Here is a 19,067-nt window from a genome sequence, read left to right as displayed (position 1 = left end):
CAGGAAAATCTAGACAACAAGAAGAAAGGCTCCCATCACCATGACCACATTATTTTATCATAATGATAGAAAAAGGGACCAATGTATGCATGCAGCCTCAAAGGTAAGTTAATAGTGTAAATTTCAAACTAGAGAACTGAACAAACCTATAAAGTGCATCAAAGAAAGAACCACAGCTCAAGGAAGGGAGGATCACAAAAAGACAACTCCTGAACAAGCTTTGAAATTTTGCAGGATTCTGAAAATGAAAGTATTGGAGCAAAAGAAAGAAAAACAACACACCCCTTTCAGCACCCTTGGTGTCTCTAGCAGCTGACACTATCCACAAAAAGGAAACAATGAAATAAAAGTCCTGCAAAGCTGTCATTTAGTACCTGTTTACATAGAAGATGTTAAAAGGCACCCAATCCAGTTGTAGCTTTGAGACAATATTACAACATAAATTATAAATATGAACGTCAAAGAAAGATAAGTAGGATGAGGTTACTTGGCAATGGAACACAATATGGTAAATATCTTTGAAATAAGCAAGGTAGCTAAAAGTTATTAGAAAGGAACTATTGTCAAAATGTTAACAAGGGGAATGAAGATGGCACACTAAGAGAGGACCAAAATCTATCTTGGGGGAAAATTATCAATGACTTCAAAGCTTCTGGCTAATCATAAGATGGAACTATTCTAAATGCTGATAAAGAGGACAAAAGTGCTTAAAATACTGATCAAAACCTGAAGTCAATTCTTATTGCAGACCCTAAATAATCATCAACTATCAACTGGAATTGCAAAATTATTGCCATTAGGAGACGCGATACAAAAACATAGCAACTGTGGACTAGATTGTGTAAAGTTTGATGACTGAGTAATTAATAACTGTGAAAGAAAAAAAAAGTAAAAAGATAAATCTGCAAGAGCATATTATAATAGAAATACCAAAATCTGGTTTATTGACTAAGAAAAAGTATTTGACAGCATTGGTTAAGATTCATAACGGAACTGTCAGGGATTATGAAGTCCTTAAAAGACCATTCCTTTGATCAAAATACTTCATGACAGATTAAGCCGTAGCATGAAGTGCAGTTTAATGATGGTTTTCTGAGTTTTTCAACATTATCAATGTATTTGGGTAAGACTGTTTTCTCAGACCAAGTCCCCAGTAGGTAGCTATGGCTATAAACATGGTGGTAAATATAATGGTAGAAAGACATTGAAATCTCAGACATAGCTGGGACAGGGACACATTTTCGTTGCATCTAGTACACTTTTACCACAAGACTCCCATGCTTAATATTCAACAGCATGAGCCAAACCCAAGCTACTTTACTCATGAAAATAGTTCCAGTGAAAAGAACAACATAAATCATGAATTAGGTTGTGACTAGTACTATGCATAATATTGTCAAGGACTCCAATAACAAGTTCTCTCAACACTGTGTATGTGCCCATAGGAAAACTTTCTTTGGGTAAGATGTAGTGTCAGCTGATAGGTGCAGCATTTGCTACACGTCGTAACTGCTGGCGGTACATTACTTAATGGTGCTGGGTATGGCCATAAACTGCATCCAACTGGAGGACCTGGTGGCAACGTGGTGGGGCAACTTGTGGCAGGGTAACTCCTGTAAAGTACCACAAAGTTGCAACCTCCAGAGTAAGGCAAGTATAGGGTGCATCAAAACCAGTAGAAATGCATAATGGGTGCATATGTACCCCCTGAGAGCTCTGGCACCTCCTGACCAGCACGTGCCCCCCATAAGGTGGCACCAATTGCCCATGCTCAAAACCCTAGTCCCCACTGCCTCGTGGGTACTCTTTGGTTGAAGAAAGGCTAGGGGACATCACCTTAACAGAAACTTGCCCTTGCTGCGGCATTAGGCAGTCAGCAGCAGTTCTGGTTGTAGCTTCTGCCAGAGAGCAACAGAGGCACTGACAAAGTCTGGCCTTCGGATTCTGTCTCGATAGTTTAAAGGGGGAGGGGAAAAGAGGTGGATGGTAGGTCTTGGGCAGCCTCTACTCCATCTTTGTGCCTAGGCATATACATCAAAGGTCTTGGCGAGATGGTTGCAGGACCCCGTGCAAGCAGATTCATTGGGCACCTGACTAGACCACTGACGCATACACCATGACCCGGAGGGCTGATGGTTGCCCACTACATTGCTAAAACATTGAGTTAAGAAACAATTAAAAGGGAAGGATGACACTGGAAGCCACACAGACCCAATGTGAAGAGAGAAAATGTCAGTACAGGCTAGGATCAAACTATTACCCCCAGCACTCAATCACAGATGAAGGAGGCAGAGGAAATCATTGTTGGCTCAGAGGCTGCAAAGGTGCCAGATAGATCCCTGATTTTTAGTGCAAGGCACATTTCAATACTTAGGGTTTTTTTCTTAAAACACCCTGCTTCTGGAGTCAAGTGACTGCAAGAGAATCTGTTTGGCTCTTTGTTTGGTGGTGGTGGTTGTTGTTTTTTTTAAATAAAAAAAACCCAACAGTATACTTTTCATGGATGAACAGAATAGGTTGAGGATGTGAATCTAAATAGTTCAAACACCAAATGGCCAATATCTCATGATTAGTAAAAGCTTACTAATTTTTTAAACCTTATAATTTTTCAGCCAACCTCATGTTTTTTGAATACTTCAGACCAGCATTACTGGGGATGTCTCTAGGGTCACAATGTTTTTGGGGGCTCCTCTTAGATGTCATTTTCTGCATCATTCCTTGCTTAAAGCAGAGCCTAAAGTCATAATCAATGTCCTAAGGGGTAAAGATTGTCCTTATAGTATTTTTGTTTATTGTAAATCTATGGTAACTGACTTCAAGATCATCAGTAAAATATTTAAGGATAAAGCTTGCTACCTTTGCTAAGGCTAAGCTATAAAAACTTAGTCCTCTGGTAAACTGCCTGAAATGAATGGAATTATCAGCTTCCTCCTTAAGTATTACTTAATGTACACAAAAGTGACAGGATCTGCACCTCAATATGGTAATAAACTAAAAGTGACCCAAAAAAAATCATAAAGTTGCTCTTCCTTTGCAATCTCAGCATTTGCCAATAAGGACTATACAAACAGGAAAGCAGCTTAAAAAGCACAGGCAGCCTTTCTGTCATACAACATTTTTTGGAAAAAAAAAAAAAAATCAGCGGATAGGCATCAGCAAAATTGTTATTAATGCATACTACAATTCCTCCTTCCTAGTAGTCAGATAGGACCCGCAAACGTATCAAAATATTACTAGCAGGAGAAATAGTTGCATTATGACTAGTACAATACCCAACTATAGATCACTCGTTTTAAGTAAAGAAACAATTAAAGCTAATAAGGAATGTGGGACACTGAAAACCACAGTAATGAAAAAGAATTGTAGAATCATAGATTTAATAAATAAAGTAAACGTATAGATCTATTTAATAATCTTAGGCCAAGACCCTATTTAGGTCATATTTATCAAAGCTGGAATGTTGCAGTTTTGGCCTGTATGTTTCCAGCCTATTAGAAATTAACTTTAAAAAAATCCCCAGAGTAGACTGATAGGTGACTGTTTGCTACACTGGTTTTAAAGTAATTGAAGGCTAACAATGTTATACAAACATATAGCAAGAAAGGATTTCTGCCCCAAGGTGATAACAATCAAGTAAGGAAATTAACAAAACGTTTTAGACCCTTTGCCTAGGGACAGACATTCAAAAAAATCCTGAGCCTGAACTGATTCAATCTTTGCAGGTTAGTCTAACCTGCCTAGATTTAACTAGTTTGCAACTGTACAGACAGTCCCTCTGGACTGAAGAAATGCAGGCATATCCCTGCAGTGGCTCAGACTAGAAGCTGGGGGGGGGGCGGTGGAGTGGGGCACTAGAGGAGCTCTCCCTTCCCTTTTACAGTGCTAAGCTGAAGGGGAGGTGGCATGAAGGGGTGTAAACCCCCACCCTGCCTGCATCATCCCAGGCTTTTCCCCCCCACTCACTGTTCAAGGGGCAGGAGTGTTGCCAGCCCCAGGCTAGCACTCTGAGGCAAAGTTGGGGTGTAAAGCACATGCATCTATTGATGAAAAGCTCAGTATCAATATCCCTCTCCCTGTTTCTTCATACTGTCTGCAAACCTAACAGGTGAGGAAGCTGATAACATGGCATTTATCAGCCCATCAACAAAAAACCCTCTCTCATTAGTTCAAGCTCTTCTTAAACAGCTTTTTCCAAGGAAGGAATGGAGGGACATTATCACCTGGCCTGTTGATTAGCTCCAAAAAGCCTTAAGCAGCCACTGTTCTGTCTGCCTGTCCCAGTGCAATTGGAGACACACAGACACCTCTCAGCATTAGCTAGCATACTGCATGCCAGCTAAGGTCCATGGGGCTGGGGCCTGTGCTGTGGGGGATGGGGGGGGAGGGAATCTCTGCTTGAGCAGCAAGGAGCAAGGGATGGGGGGAGCCAGGCAGACCCTACTACGCCTGCAGTCTCCACCAGAACTCTTACTAGGGAGCAGAGGGGCAGCACAGCATCTGGGATGCTGGGGGCTCTAGTTTATCTTAAACCAGGAAGGGTTCTGGGACAGACATTGCATAAACTGGTTTGACCCAAATCAGTTAAGTCTGATACTACATTCAACCAGGTTTATCTCAACCCGGTTTCAGACATTTTGAAACTGGTTTACGTGCTCTGAACTTCGGTTCTGTTACAGGTTTAAACTAGTTTCTGATCACCTAAACCAGTGTATGTGTAATGTCTGTCTCTAGCCATAAGGGCTGATTCTATTATTGGAAATAGATTTTGTCAGTCCCGTAGCTCCTGGTTTGTTAAACTGTTGTTTTATTCTTATTGCACAGTATTCCTTTATTCTACAGCAGCAATGTTTCAGTCAGCTCTGTACTAGCCACTTATTCTCTCATTAACACATTTCCCAAAGACCAAAAAGTAACAATTCAAAAACACTAGGGCTAAAAAGTTAAGTACAGAGGGTGCATGAAATCCCTGGACCCTAGGGACTGCGGTTGCTGAAGTCCCTAAGGCTCAGGGGTGCCTGAAACTCCCCTGGCCCTGGGGACCGCAGCTACTGCAGTCCCCCAGGCTCATGGGATTCTCACTTGGCATGATGCACTGGTGGGGGGCAGCGATGCCCCTGCCGCATGGACCCAGGCCCAGCCCTGACCCTGGTTGGCTCACGAGGGGGAAGGAGCAGCCAGAACAGGTGGGAGTGGCTGCTGCCACTGTTGCCCAACCCCTGCTGATAAGAGGCACAGGCAAGAGCCTGTCAGGGGTACTGGGTAGCAGGAAGATGCCCCTGCTGTGCCCACTGTGCTGACCCTAGTGGGGGGGGGGGGCAGGGCAAGGGCAAGGGGATCAATTCTCCCCATCACCCCCCTTCCTGTGCTACCACCAGGCCAGCTGGGGAGCTGAGTCTCTGCCATTTCAGCTCTGTGATAGCCATATACGGGTTTTCCGTTTCCCATGGAGAAACTGAAAAAGCCACGGATTTCCCAGTTGAAAAATTAGAGAAAAATGCAGATTTTTCCTTTTAGCATGGAAACACATGGATTTCTCCCTTTCACAAAGAGCTACAGCCTGCAAGAGCTGTTTGTAAAAGGGGTAGGAAAGCCCCAGTCCTGCCCGGAGGGGGAAGGGCAGGATCCGATGCTCTCACTTACTGGAGACTGCCTCAGGAGGATCATTCTTCTTCATTCCTGGAGGTAAGTGGGGCTTAGGGGTTGCGGGAGCGAGGATGTGTTGGGGGAAGACATGTGTCACGGCAGAGTCCTGCAGGAGGGCCGTGTTCTCCTTAAGGCCCCCTCTCCGTGCCTATTCGGCCCAAGGGCACCCTCTATTCTCGCCCACCACGTCTTTGATCTTGAGTTAAGTTGGGAGGCTACCTTACGTCTCCTAGGCATGGTTAGCTGGGACCTCCGTCCCTGTGTTCTCCCGGACCCACCAGGGGTCTCCCTGTACACTGGGTGCGTTCCAGGCACCCTAGCCCTATGGGCTACGCATGGCTCCTACTGACCCCTAATACCATGCCCCAAGCCTCACAGATGTACTAGATGTTGGTTTGTCAAAATACACACCCGCTCCCCCGGGCCTCCTCTGTAGTCTAGCCCACTCCCGGGCCTTCTCTAATATACGGCCCCTCACTGGGACTCTCGTCGAGCCCACTCTGGGCCTTCTCTAAAATAACCTAGCCCACTACGGGACTTCCTACCGAGTCTCTGGTCCTTTAGGCCCACCACACGGCTACCCTCTCTTATCCAGGCTCACCGCACTGCTATCCCCTTTTGCTGGGGACCACCGCAGCACCTAGCCTTTCTCCTGGGGTGTTGTACTACTAACCCCTTCCATCGGGGTCCACCGCAGCACCCTGCCCCTATCTGAGGGCTATTGCCATACTAGCCTACAACCGGGCTCGCTACGCCTGTCTCGGGCTTCTCAATAGTCCCCGTTCTCTGGGACCTTACAGGCCTGCGCCGGGCTTCCTGCTACTATCACCCCTTCTCTGGGGCTTGCTGTGCCCATGCTGGGCTCCCTAACAATGCCACCCCCTCTTTGGGGCTGGGGTCTATGCACCCCGCACGTTGCGCCCTTACTTGCGCCGGGGTCCCCTCACAGCTGGGGTTGCCCCTGAGAATACTATGCCTTCTGGGGCGCTAGGGTCCCACACCCAGTGGGCCCTTATAAGTATGCGGCGCCCTCCTCAGGCGCTGGGGCCCCACCCCTCTGGGGTCCCTATGAGGCCTCCTCCAACCCCTTATAGCCTCACCCTAGCCACCGGTTTAATACAAACACTAAAGCAAACACAAGCCTCCTGGCTATAACTTAACTTAAGGCCGCCTGGCTGTAACAACATCATTGCTCCAGCCTCTGTTGCTCTCACGAGCTATATTTGCGATCAGGGTTCTCCCTATATCCTGGCCAAGGGAGCTCCTGCCTCTCCAGCTGCTAGCAGGGAACTGCCAGCCTGGCTTCAGCCCTGGGCTTTATAAGGGCCAGGCCCTGCCTCCTACAGGCAGCTGACTCTCCTTAGTTGCCCCAGCAACCCACAGCTGTAATCCCTAAATCACCGCTAGGGCTCCTTATGCACTGCCAGAGCTTTTCCTCTGGCAGTTTTCCCCCCTCTAGGAGCGGGGCAGCGAGGTGCCCCACGACAACATGGAGTGCCTGCCAGCTGGTGGGCACTCCTAGTAGGGCTTTCCCCAACACTTTCCCCTCCCTCAGCCTGGGCAGTCAGGTGGGCAGGTGGGAAACAGAACACGCCCCGGGGCATAGCTGTGGAGAGGCAAGGGGCACTGCCAGCCCCCCACCTCAGCTTATTCTGTGCCCACTCCCAGAAGCAGGGCTGGGAGGGGGTGGTGAGGGCAGCAGTGCCCCTCTGCAGGCCACAAGCACTGCCCAGCCAGGGGTGAGGAGGAGGAGCTCGCATGTGGCAGCCACCATCATCACTGCACTGCCACTGCCGCACCTGTGGTGGGAAAGCCACATGGGATGCAAGGCGTGGTGGTGGCCGCCACATGCAAGCCCTCCCCCCTGGCCAAGCAGGTATAGGAGGCCCACAGAGGTGCACTGCTGCCCCCACCCCTGCTCTGGGCAAGCAGAATGGGGCACGGCAGCAGTGGTGCAGTTGTGCTGGCAGCTGCTGCTGGGTGTGAGCAGAGGTGCAGTGTGGGGGCAGCTGCTGGGGGCAGTGTAATGCCAGTGGCAGTCACTGCATGCCAGCACCACTGCACCGTCACTGCCCCACCCCGTGCCACGTCCCCCGGCCCTGCTCTGGGCCAAAGGGCAGCAGTGCCCCTCTGGGAGCTGTACAAGCCTGCCCAGCTGGGGGTGGGGGGGGGGGAAAAAAAAACAACAAAAAAAAAAACAACAAAAAAAAAAAACCCACAGACTCACACGTGGTGGTCACCACCACACCACCGCATCCCGTGCAGCTTTCCCACCACTGGTTGCAGGCAAGTGGCGCAAGGTACGGTGGTGGCAGCGTAGTAGTGGTGGCTGTTGTGTGCATCCCCCCCTCCCACCCAGCTGGGCAGTACATGAGGCCCACAGATGGCCACCACTGCCCTCGCCCCCCCCAGCCCTGCTCCCGGGTGCAGGCACAGAGTGAGCCAATGTGGGGGGTGGCAGGGCACCCTGGTGTGCTGCATGGGGCTGGCAGTGCCCCTTGCCCCTCCTCTGCTGTGCCCTGGGTCATGCCATGTTCCCCCTCCCCTGCCTGTTCACCCACCTGGGCTGAGGGAGGGGAAGGTGTTGGGGAAAGCCCCACTATGAGTGCCTGCCAGCTGGCAGGCACTGGCATGGTGGCAGCCGCTGCGTGCAAGCTTCCCCCCTCCCTGGCCGGGTGACATTTGTATAGCCCACAGAGGGGCACCACTGCCCTCACCACCCTGCCCCAGGAGCAGGCTCAGAGATGCACTCCTCCTCCCCCATTCTCAATCTGCCCCCCAACCCCTTTCTTTCCCCTCATCCTCCCACACACACCTACCTGCTGGGGTGTGCGTGTGCATGTGCCTGCGTGTGTGGGGCTGGGGAGGCTGTGAGGGACACTAACAGGACCATGGGGGGCCTTTAATTTTTATCATGGATTTGGGGAGGGGGGGGGGGGTAAAAAATGGGGAATTTGTGATTTTTTTTTTAAAATCAGAGAAAACCAGGATCCCTGGTGATAGCCTGGGGTCGAGGCAGCCCAGCTCAGAGAAGACAAGCACCAACAGAAGCTAACCTGCCTGCCCTGCAAGGGAAGGTTAGCAGGGACCCACAAAGCATCCCAAAGATGCCGGATTAGGGAAGGGATCGGGTATTGAAAGTCAGCTGACCAGCTTAACCTAAATCAGTTAAGTCTGATACTACGTTGATCCAAGTCCATCTTAAACCAGGTTCTGCCTTCTTATACTGGTCTGTGTGCAGTGAACTTCTGTTATGTTACAGGTTTAGACTGGTTTCCAGTCACTTATACCAGTTTGTGCAATTTCTGCCCCTAGCCAAAAAGTTCAATACTGCAAAGTTTAAGCCTCATACTGTAAAATGCTGTCACAACTACTGGGAAAGGGAAAGTGGAAGAGTGGTTTTTATGTGGAATGGGCAATTGTGGCAAAAGAAGGCATTAGCAGATGAAAATATGATAATACTGCGGGCTCTTTCACAATACTGTTTCCATTTTTCTTTTATAAGCTGTAATTTTAGTCATAAGATTTTCTCCAGTGCCCATCAAGTGATAAAACATCGTTTCATATTATAAATTGAAATATGCAAGCTGATATCAAAAGGGCCCCCCAAAATATGCAACATAAAATGGATCCTTTGATATAAAATTCCAAGCGAGTTTCAAGATCTATAACATCATATCTGGCAATTTCTCTCTAGACAGTTAACCATCTTCCCAATATGATTTACATCCTAACATGTCTTTTATGTTACAAAATATGCTTACTGCTTACCTTCTCCCTGGGACGAACTGCCTATTTTGCAGTTAATTTCAAACCCAAGATTGATGAATTCCTCTGCAGTGAGTCACTAGAATGGCAACAACAAAACGTGCAGCTAGACCATAGATATTTGGTCTTGGACTGTTAACAAAACAGCAGAATGTGGCATGTTTCCAAAAAGGATTTGAAAAATTCATTACACACAAATAAATCTTAGCCCTGCTCAAAGGCTTTATCCCCCTTTCAGTGTCTCACCTTTCTCCTGGCACTTTCATACAAATTTACAGAAGTTGGGCTTGTCTAATCAGAACATTCTGCCCCAGCCCAGTGACTCTAGACTCTCCTGGTATGGCCCTTGTTTGCTCATATTTAACCACTTTAAATTAACCATACATATGTCCACTTTATGTTGATCTTGTCAAAAGGGATATGGAACATGTGTTTTATAAATGAAGCTTGGCACATTCATTATACTACTCAGAGCCCTAGACCGGTAGAAACTGGTAGATAATTTATTAACAAATGTCCTAAGAAAAGGGTGAACAAGCTAAAAGCCACTGAAAGCCATGCAGTAATGAAACAGAATAATAGAGTCATCGATACAAGACATCACACAGCTCATCTAGGCAAAAATGTTGCATAAACATAGCATGCCTTTTTTTTTTCTTCCCAAAAGTATATCAGTATATATTTGCACAAGGAAAATGGATATTTGAATGCAAATGCCCTTGCATTGTACTCTAAACATTCTTGTGTTGTATGCATGTCCATCTGTTTTGCATGTTAACTTTTCTCATTACAATTACATCTTTGGTGGGGGTATTTGCACAGCTCTTGAAATCAGTTTATATTCCACATTCAGAATCAGATTTGCAGCATTGAAGACTTTGCTCAACAGCATGTGACTAATTGGGAATACCAAAGTACAGCAAGCTCTGGCTATGCCCCCTCACATGCTTCTGACATGCCTGTCCTATGGTGGAACTGAGAGACAGAGGTTTAAGGCTGGTATAATCAGCTCCGTACCAGCCACTTATTCTCTCATTAACACATTTTCCAAAGACCAAAAAGTAACAATTATCAGATATTATCTTGGGCCAAATAGAGTTAACTCCACAGCTATTCCCTATCGTATTACTAATCCCTTGACCTATTGGATTAAAATGTGTATTTTCAATTAAAATAAATAAATAAATAAATAAATAAATAAATATGACTGGTATTAATCCAGAAACTGTATTACTGAGAAGAAATAAAGATGGAGGAAACATCTCTGCAAAAGCAACATAACATGTTTCCAGCTGTGCTATTTGGAAGAATAATAGACACTATATGATAACCTGACCAAGACAAAATGCATGGTAAAGTCTCCCCTCCTCCCCCTGGCCCATTACACAGAGGGTTGTGTTTTTTTTTGTTTGTTTTTAAGTATTTTAATCATAAAAATGGTTATTTGGCTTAAATATAAATGAAAAACATTGTAATGGATTAGAACACTAGCAAGTACCAACTACAGCTGTCTCTCTGATGCACTGGTTCTCAACCTTTTTAGACTCAAGGCACCCCTCAGAAAATGCCAGCCCTTAGTTTCTGCTCATTTTTTTGACTACAGAAAAATAATACAGCAATTTTTCTGTTGCAAAGAACTCAGAAAGACCATAACAGGGAAGAAAGTTAACACTATGGATTCCAATTCTGAAGTCTCTAGGTTTATCTTGTAAATAATATTTGTACACCTAACAATGCTAATCTTTCATGGCACTCCAGGGCACTCTTCAAAGGATCTCAAGCCACTCCAGGGTGCTGCAGCACCCTAGTTGAGAAGTACTGCTGTAATGCAAAATCCAGACAGGGAACATTGAAAAGTAAACCGTGAAGACCTGTTATACGAAAGATGGAGGGTAGCAGAGAGAAGAAATTCATTGCTGACTCATTTTATTATGTCTCCTACATTTCTTGATTGATTTATTACAAAATGATTGTCTAGGCACCTGAGCATAATGTTCTAAAAGATTCAAAACAAACAATCAAAAAACAATCTGTGGCTCAGTACAAAAAAAAACAAAGCCCATTCCAGATAATAAAGTACATGTTTTGGGGGTTTAAAAAAAACAAAACAAAACAACCAAGAAACAACACTTAGCAGCTTTTCTTTCATCAAATGGCTGAAGTCTTTGCCTGGGAGGAGCTGCCTACAAAATGGAACAAAACAAAACAAAGTGGAGGAATAGACTCCCATTTAGAGTTGAAAATATATATATTTTATGTCAAACTGTGCTTTGATAAATGTTTATTTTCAGAGGAGTGCTTTCTCCTGCTGTCCTACTATTCTGCTGCAAACTATTGTAAGCAGCCTTTGTAGCTTTATTTAGTCATACAAACAGGTATGACTACATGGAGTTTTCTGAGTTTTACTTTCCATCACATTCAGCTGTTGTCCACAATGCTCTTGCCCTCACTTAGTGAACAGAGGGTTCAGAGGGGTAGACGTCTCAGAAATGATAATAAGCTAAGGAGATTTTCACCTCCATTACTAAATCATGCCCAGTCTGGAGGGAGAAATGACAAAGTTTCTGATATCTGATAACTTATGAACATCTCATGAAATCAGAGCAGATTGGAACGATCATCAAAATACCAACATGCTTAGAGCTCATTAATTTTCTTGCCAAAAGTCTCAAAAAGGGGGCAAGGATTCAATGTATTACAGATCATGTTGTAAAGAGGGTTCCTCTAGCTAAGAGGAAAGACAGACTGTAGTTTTACCCTTTACATGCACTCTCTATAGAACTGCACAAAGCTTCTTTTTTATCCTGAGTAATTTTCTAAGGCTCTGAAAGTTTTCTCCAACACAAATCAGGATGGCCAATTAAAACCTTGAAAACAAAAATAGTAAAAAACAACAACATATGGATTGGGTTAATTGCGGGTTTTGTTTGAATAAATCTAATTTTTATGGAAACATTGTATTTATTTTATTGTTAGCCTTACTTAAGCATACAAAACTAAAATTTTAGAACAAAGTCATTTTGAACCAGAACACACACCTTTTAAACTTCAGAACAAGACAAGACATTTGGATGCTTTCTAAACACTTCTTAAGCATTTCCCCCGCCCCAGATTTGCTGAAAGTGACCCTTCCCACCAAATTCCATGAGTATTAGGATACTGGGAAAGTAGGGCTAGAAGGGACCTCACCAGGTCAGTCCAGCCCCCTGCTCAAGACAGAATCATCCCTGATAAAAACCATCCCAACCAAGCCAAGAGTCTGTCTAGTCTGTTCTTGAAAGCTTCCAAAGCTGGAGAGGCCAGAAGTTCTTTAGGCAGCCTGCTCCAATGCTTGACCACCCTTGTAGTCTTCTCTCAACACCCCCCGCCCCCAGTCTTCTCTTCTCCAGACTACATAACCCTAGTTCTTTCATCCTGTCCTCTTAGTCATGCTTTTCAGGCCTCTAATCATTTTTGTCACACTCCACTAGACTCTTCCACATATAAATCTTACTTGTTCACATTCTTCTTGAAGTGTGGAGCCCAAAAGTGGACACAGTACTTCAGGTAAGGTCTCAACAGTGTTGAATAAAGTAGAAGAATCACTTCCCTTGATTTACAAGTGATACTCCTGTTAATACAACCCAGTATGCTGCGGGGGGTCCGCAACAAGACCGTTTTGACTTATATTGTGATCTGGAGGCAGAGCTGTACTGCTACCCAGTGCATCCACATGTGGCAGATAGAGGAATGAACTTCAAGAAGGGTTAGCTGCAAAATAAGGCGGAGTAACGCTGATCAGTCTCAGGCCAAGCAGCAGCAGCATCACCTGGATGTGGCGAGGACAGCAGATGGCAACACTTTCCCTCCTGAAGAGCCACATATATCCAATGTTGCTGCTGTGACATAGCAAGTAGAGGCTGCCACTATAATAAGCCTGTCCAGCCCCTAGCCCCTGCCATGGATCTACATGTCCTCAATAGCAGAGCAGGTGGAAGATGTTAGAGTCTCAATGGCTGCAAAGGCAGAAGGCTGCAGCAGAACAAGATCCCCAATTTGTCTTGGTCTCATTGGATTAAGGTCCCATTCTGTTAAGAACCATGTGGAAGCTGATGTGCAGCAGCTTCTCCATGATAAAAGGCGGCACACATGGGTGTCTTCCATGAAAATGAGTACATTTTTCAAGCCCTTTGGTGACCAGATAGTAATGATGGGAGCAGGATTACGAGGTCTGGAAGCACCTAGTCATGAACTGGTATGAAAGTGGCAGTTATAAAAAAGTCATCTAGCACTTGAATGAGGCAGGACTGCAATTCGACAACTGTAACTGACTGAGCAGCCCTCTTCAGGACCCATTGTGCTCACTCCACATGGGGAGGGGGCTAGAAAAGGTGCCTTTTTCCCTGACTGGATAACTACATCTAGTCAGATCACTTTTACTGTGGTCAAAAATATCAACGAAGCTGCACCATCGTTATCAGGACCTAGACCATCAGGACCTCCATGGACAATCCTAACAGTGAATGCTAAGAGCGCTGTACCACAATTGTGGTTCAAGAACTCAGGAGATGCAACACTGATGTTGCTGCGCTGAGTGAGATCTGGTGAGTGGAAGATGAGTTGACTATATCTTCTTCTAGAAGAGTCAATAGGAAGGAAAACAGTGGCTTCATGGAGTTCATTTTGACATCAAGAATGAATTAATAAACTAACTCAACAAGTTCCCTATCAGAATTAATAAGCGCCTCATGACTCTGTCGTAAACTGGTAGGGAGCCAATAAGCTACTCTCATGAGCATGTATGCCCTGACTCTTGATACCATTGATGAAACCCAGGAGAAATTCTATGCCATCCTTGACCAAGTCCTTTCTGACACTCTGGAAGGAGACAGACTTATTCTTGGCAATTTCAATGCCAAAGTTGGAAGGGACTTGAACCACTGGAATGAAAGCATCAGCAAGAAAGGAGTTGGAAAGGGCAACTCCAACAGCCTCCTCCTCTTGACCAAATGTGCAGAACATGGACACACCAACAGCCTGTTCTGCTAGAAAACCAGGCACAAGACATCAGCAATCTAAGCACTGGCACCCGATTGATTACATCATTGTTCATGCCTGGGATTACAATGATGTGCTCATCAGCTGAGCAATACCAGACTCTGACAACGGCTGAACTAATCACCAACTCCTCTTCTTGGTTATGTTGCTCAAACTGGCTCCCAAATGATAGCTACAGCAGAAGCAATGCCAACAGAAGACCAGTGTCAAAGGACTTCAGGACCCAATCAAGTGAGACCTCTTCCACTAGTGCCTCAATAAAAAAAAAACCAAAACAAAAACTGGTGTATTCCAATCAATAACAATAGAAAAATGTCAGAAGCACTTAAGTGCCTTCAACTCCATCATCAACAGCACCTGCAAAGAGACACTTGGATTCTCTACGAAGAAACATCAAGACTGGTTTGATGACAATGACTGGGAGATCCAAGAGTTGCTCATCCACAAGCAGAAGGCCTCCTATACTTGGCAGAATTACATGAGCTCCAAGCAGAAGAAACAGAATCATCAACAAGCCATGGCAGAAATCCAAAGAAGGACCCATTATATGAAGAACAAATGTTAGGGAGACAAGGCAAAGGCGATTCAACATTTCATTGACATCCACGACATGCATGTCTTCTTCAATGCTACCAACGTCATCTACGTTCCATGCACTTGGGGACCAATCCCCTTGAGACCTAAAAGGTGGACAAGACCTGATAAAGGAAAAAGGGGAAGGTGCCCTCATCTTCGGGCTTTGGCACAGTAAAGAAATCCCAGATGACCTCAGGAACGCCAAGATTATGACAGTCTTCAAGAAAGGAGACAAGTCTGACTGTAGAAGTTACAGAGGGATCGCCTTGTTCTCTACTACAGGAGAAATCATTGCAGGAACCATCCCGAATCATCTTCTTCCACCTGCTGAAGAACTTCTCCTGGAATCCTAATGTGGGTTTAGGGCGTCAAGAGGCACAGCTGACGTGATCTTCACAGCTTGCCAGCTACAGGAAAAATGCCAGAAACAACATTAATTTTCTATCATTCTATGGAAAGTTTGAGTTTGAAGGGACTTCAAGAGGTCTAGTCCAACTCCCTGCTCAAAGTAGGACCGCCCCCAACTAAATCATCCCAACCAAGGCTTTGTCTAGCCAGATCATAATAACATCCAAGGATGGAAAGTCAGGGGTCTCTCTGGATAACCTGTTTCAATGTTTTACTACCCCCTTAGTGAGAGAGGTTTTATTTTTCCTAATATCCAATCTAAACTTCCCTTGCAGCAACTTGAGACCATTGTTCCTTGTTCTGTCACCTGCCACCACTGAGAAGAATCCAACTCCATCCTCTTTGCAACCGCCCTTCAGGTAGTTGAAGGCTGCTACTAAAGCCCCTCTCAGTCTTCTCTTCTCCAAGCCCAGTTCCCCCCAGCCTCTCCTCATAAGTCATATGCTCCAGCCCCTAGCCATTTTCATTGCCCTCAGTTGGCCTCTCTCCAATTTCTCCACATCCTTTCTGTAGGGGGGGACCCAAAACTAGACACTACACTCCAGATGTGGCCTCACCAGTGCTGAATAAAGCGATAGAATTGCTTCCCTTGATCTGCTGGCAATGCTCCTACAAATGCAGCCCAGTATCTCATTAGTCTTCTTCGCAACAAGGGCACACTTGCCTCATATTCAGCTTACCGTAACCCCCAAGTCTTTTTCTGCAGAGCTACTCTTAGCTAATTGGTCCCCAGCCTGTACCATGCATGGGATCGTTCCATCCCAAGTGCATAAAGATGCTGAACAATACCAGACTCAAGACAGACTGCTGGAAGACATCACTTGATACCTTCCCTCTCAGCTAGACATTAATAAGTCAGTCAACAATGATTAATCAGTATTTTTCCATGAAAAATATTTCATTGGAAGATTCTGACCAGCCCTAATCACACCTGTTCTGCAGATATGTATTAAACTTCTCGCTCAGGCCTGTCAAATCAGCACCCATCACAATCAACATAACACGCTTCCATAACTAACCAATGCTATTCTGCTCCCCACTGCCCCCCCTCCCCCCAGCAGTTTCACATTATTTTCATGGAGGGCATCTGCCTATTCCTAAGAAAACTTTATTATTATTGCACAAGAAATCTTTTCAGTTTTTAGTGGAGGAAATTACTATTGTTCTGTAATGGGTGTTACGTCCACTTGCCATGAAATGGAATAGTGGAACTAAAATATCCAGGAAGAAAAAGGCTGACATTGGACAGATGCCCAGGTGATATAATCTGTTGTTATACTGATTTACAGCATCCAAGGATCTGTCCTCACATGTCTATGTGGACTGAGTGTTAATTCTGTCTCTTTCCCCAGGTTTTTTTCCCCTCACTGTAAAGGTATCTACAATACAAATTCATTTACCCAGGCTGCGAGTGAGCAATATAATAATGTCACGAGATATTTAGAGAGAGTAGCACATTATATTTTAGTTAATTTCTCAACAGCCTGGCCAGATCAGTCACTGGGGAGCAAAACACAGAATAACAAAATGGCTCATTTGAGAGTATTGAAAGATTAGTGGTAAACCACTAACACAAACCTACAGGGGAGGTTAAAGTACAATAGAGCCACAGGCTCAACCCTGAGAAAAAAAAGCTTTGATTAATCCCACTTAAATTTATTTGACCAAATTAATCTCAAATATATCTGCACTGGCCAAATTCAATTCTGGCATAACTGCACTGCCACCCAAATTAAATAAGCATGACGTTAGCTTGGAATCTTTTTTATATAGTGACAATGAACCACAGCAGAACAATTTTGTCTCTGTTTTTCCACATCTAACTGCTTTGGGTTTCATGGAACGTCCTAGAGAGGTAAGTGCACAGCAAGTAAAAATACTCTCAGAAATAAAACCTATTAGGTTGGGTTGCAGCATAGAACAAGAAATGCACCTTTACAGTTCTTTTTATTTGAATTATAATCGTGCCTAAGGTGTGTCAAAGACAGGTTTATTTGTTCAATGTATCTGTAATAACAGAGATGGGGTACCCTGCTCCGAAAAGCTCAACATAAATATTGGAATACAGCATACCAACAGAGCAGGAAACATCTTGCCATTTCCATAGGCTTTCCAAGATGCTGGGAAAACAAATCAAAACAAAGAAATATTGATGTTGACCATACATCAGAATAGAAATGGGTCTTCAGGAAGGTTTTTGATGAGATTGTATTACCCCACAGATGTGAAAAGCATTGCCAGTTACACAAAACAACATAGGAATGCTCATAAAAGGGGGTTTTTCCCCCTGGTTCTGCCCTCCACCTTTTTTGTTTGTTTGTTTTAAGCAGAGTACATCTTTTACAGGAAGCCTGCTAATAACAAAGCTCTACAAAAGGGGTCATTCAATAACATACAGTATTATGTTGTACTAAAATTCCCTGATTGCATTCCAGAGAGTCTCTTCCAAAAGGGAGAACCAACTTACCAAATTATCTCTTCCTCTCTCACTTCTTATTTTGATGATAAAATATAGAGGTACTCACCCTTGAGATGTGTTTATGATGAGCTTATCTGCAATCAGGAAAGGCCATGACACTTGGATGTTACTAGTCAGACTCCATTTATACTTACTAATGGGGCCTGGAGGTACTACTCTTTATACCTTTATACAGCACCATCTGGTGTTAGGAAAGCAATATTACAAGTGAGTAACAGCTACTGAAAGTTCATGGAGAAGGTGAAAGCAAATTGGTTAAAACCAATATGTGATGGATCCTAGGAACTAAAAGGATGGCCTTCATAGGGCTTTATTGCAGGCTAGTACATTAGTTTTCTTTGGGGACCTTACTTTGTGTGCAACCAGGTGTTGTTCCTTCAGGGTCTGCTTTATAAAGAATCAACTTATTTGGGGTAACTGCTCTTGCTAGAACACTTTAAAGAGCAATGTTTGAGTGTAGAATATAAAAGCCTTCTAATATTTTGTAGAACTTTGACTTTGCACCTTTCAGATCTCTATTGTGTCTGAATCCACAATGTCAAAAAGGCTACAGCTGTAGCGTGATTCAGGTAAAGGAGGTATCAAGACTGACAACTGTAACCTAACTAAGCCAACAGAGGAACTGTAAATAAGTTTCAGCTGTCATTTAAATGAGGCTGAGGACTGTTCTCCAACAAAGTAATAGGGCTCATCCAGAGGGGGAAACATCCCCCTAAAAGAGGAGAGAATATGGAATGATTCACAAGAAATAGTAATAAAATGCCAAGTCCATACAGTTCTGGAGAAGTCCGCTTAAGTGGAGAAGTGTAATACAGATATGATAGCAGAACAATATGAATTCAAGCCTGCAATCTTTTCTCAGTGTGGCCCAACGCTGTATATCTCTGAGAGAGAACCCATTTTAAAAGACAACAGCCCAGGTCTTCAACTGTCTCAAGTCCAGCTGGAGACCAGAGGTGGCTTTAAGCCAGCTCTGCATTAGCCAGGGATTCCCTCATCCTGGGGAAATCTTAGAAAGGTTTACAATTCCTTTTAGTGCAAATGAGCCAGCACATGATCCAGGGTATTGCTCAATGATATTACCCCTCTAGCTAAAGACAATCCTGTGACATGCATTAAGAAACGAAGAAATTGTTAGAAGATTAGCTGGTATAAA

General features: G+C 44.5%; 1 long non-coding RNA gene across 4 annotated transcripts in view; it reads right to left on the bottom strand.

Annotated features, from left to right (window-relative positions):
* The window catches only part of LOC102381443, a 29,571-nt gene extending 11,541 nt beyond the window's left edge, over positions 1 to 18,030 (bottom strand). For all 4 annotated transcript variants that reach the window (XR_001358889.2, XR_001358887.1, XR_001358891.2 and 1 more), the window contains exon 1: positions 17,958 to 18,030. This is a non-coding gene — a long non-coding RNA (uncharacterized LOC102381443). The remainder of the gene's footprint in view (positions 1 to 17,957) is intronic.
* Between the last annotated feature and the right edge of the window lie 1,037 nt (positions 18,031 to 19,067).

This window comes from Alligator sinensis, unplaced genomic scaffold (genome assembly GCF_000455745.1).
Source record: "Alligator sinensis unplaced genomic scaffold, ASM45574v1 scaffold76_1, whole genome shotgun sequence".
NCBI classification, from domain to species: domain Eukaryota; kingdom Metazoa; phylum Chordata; order Crocodylia; family Alligatoridae; genus Alligator; species Alligator sinensis.
This window is presented reverse-complemented; position numbering and strand designations above follow the sequence as displayed.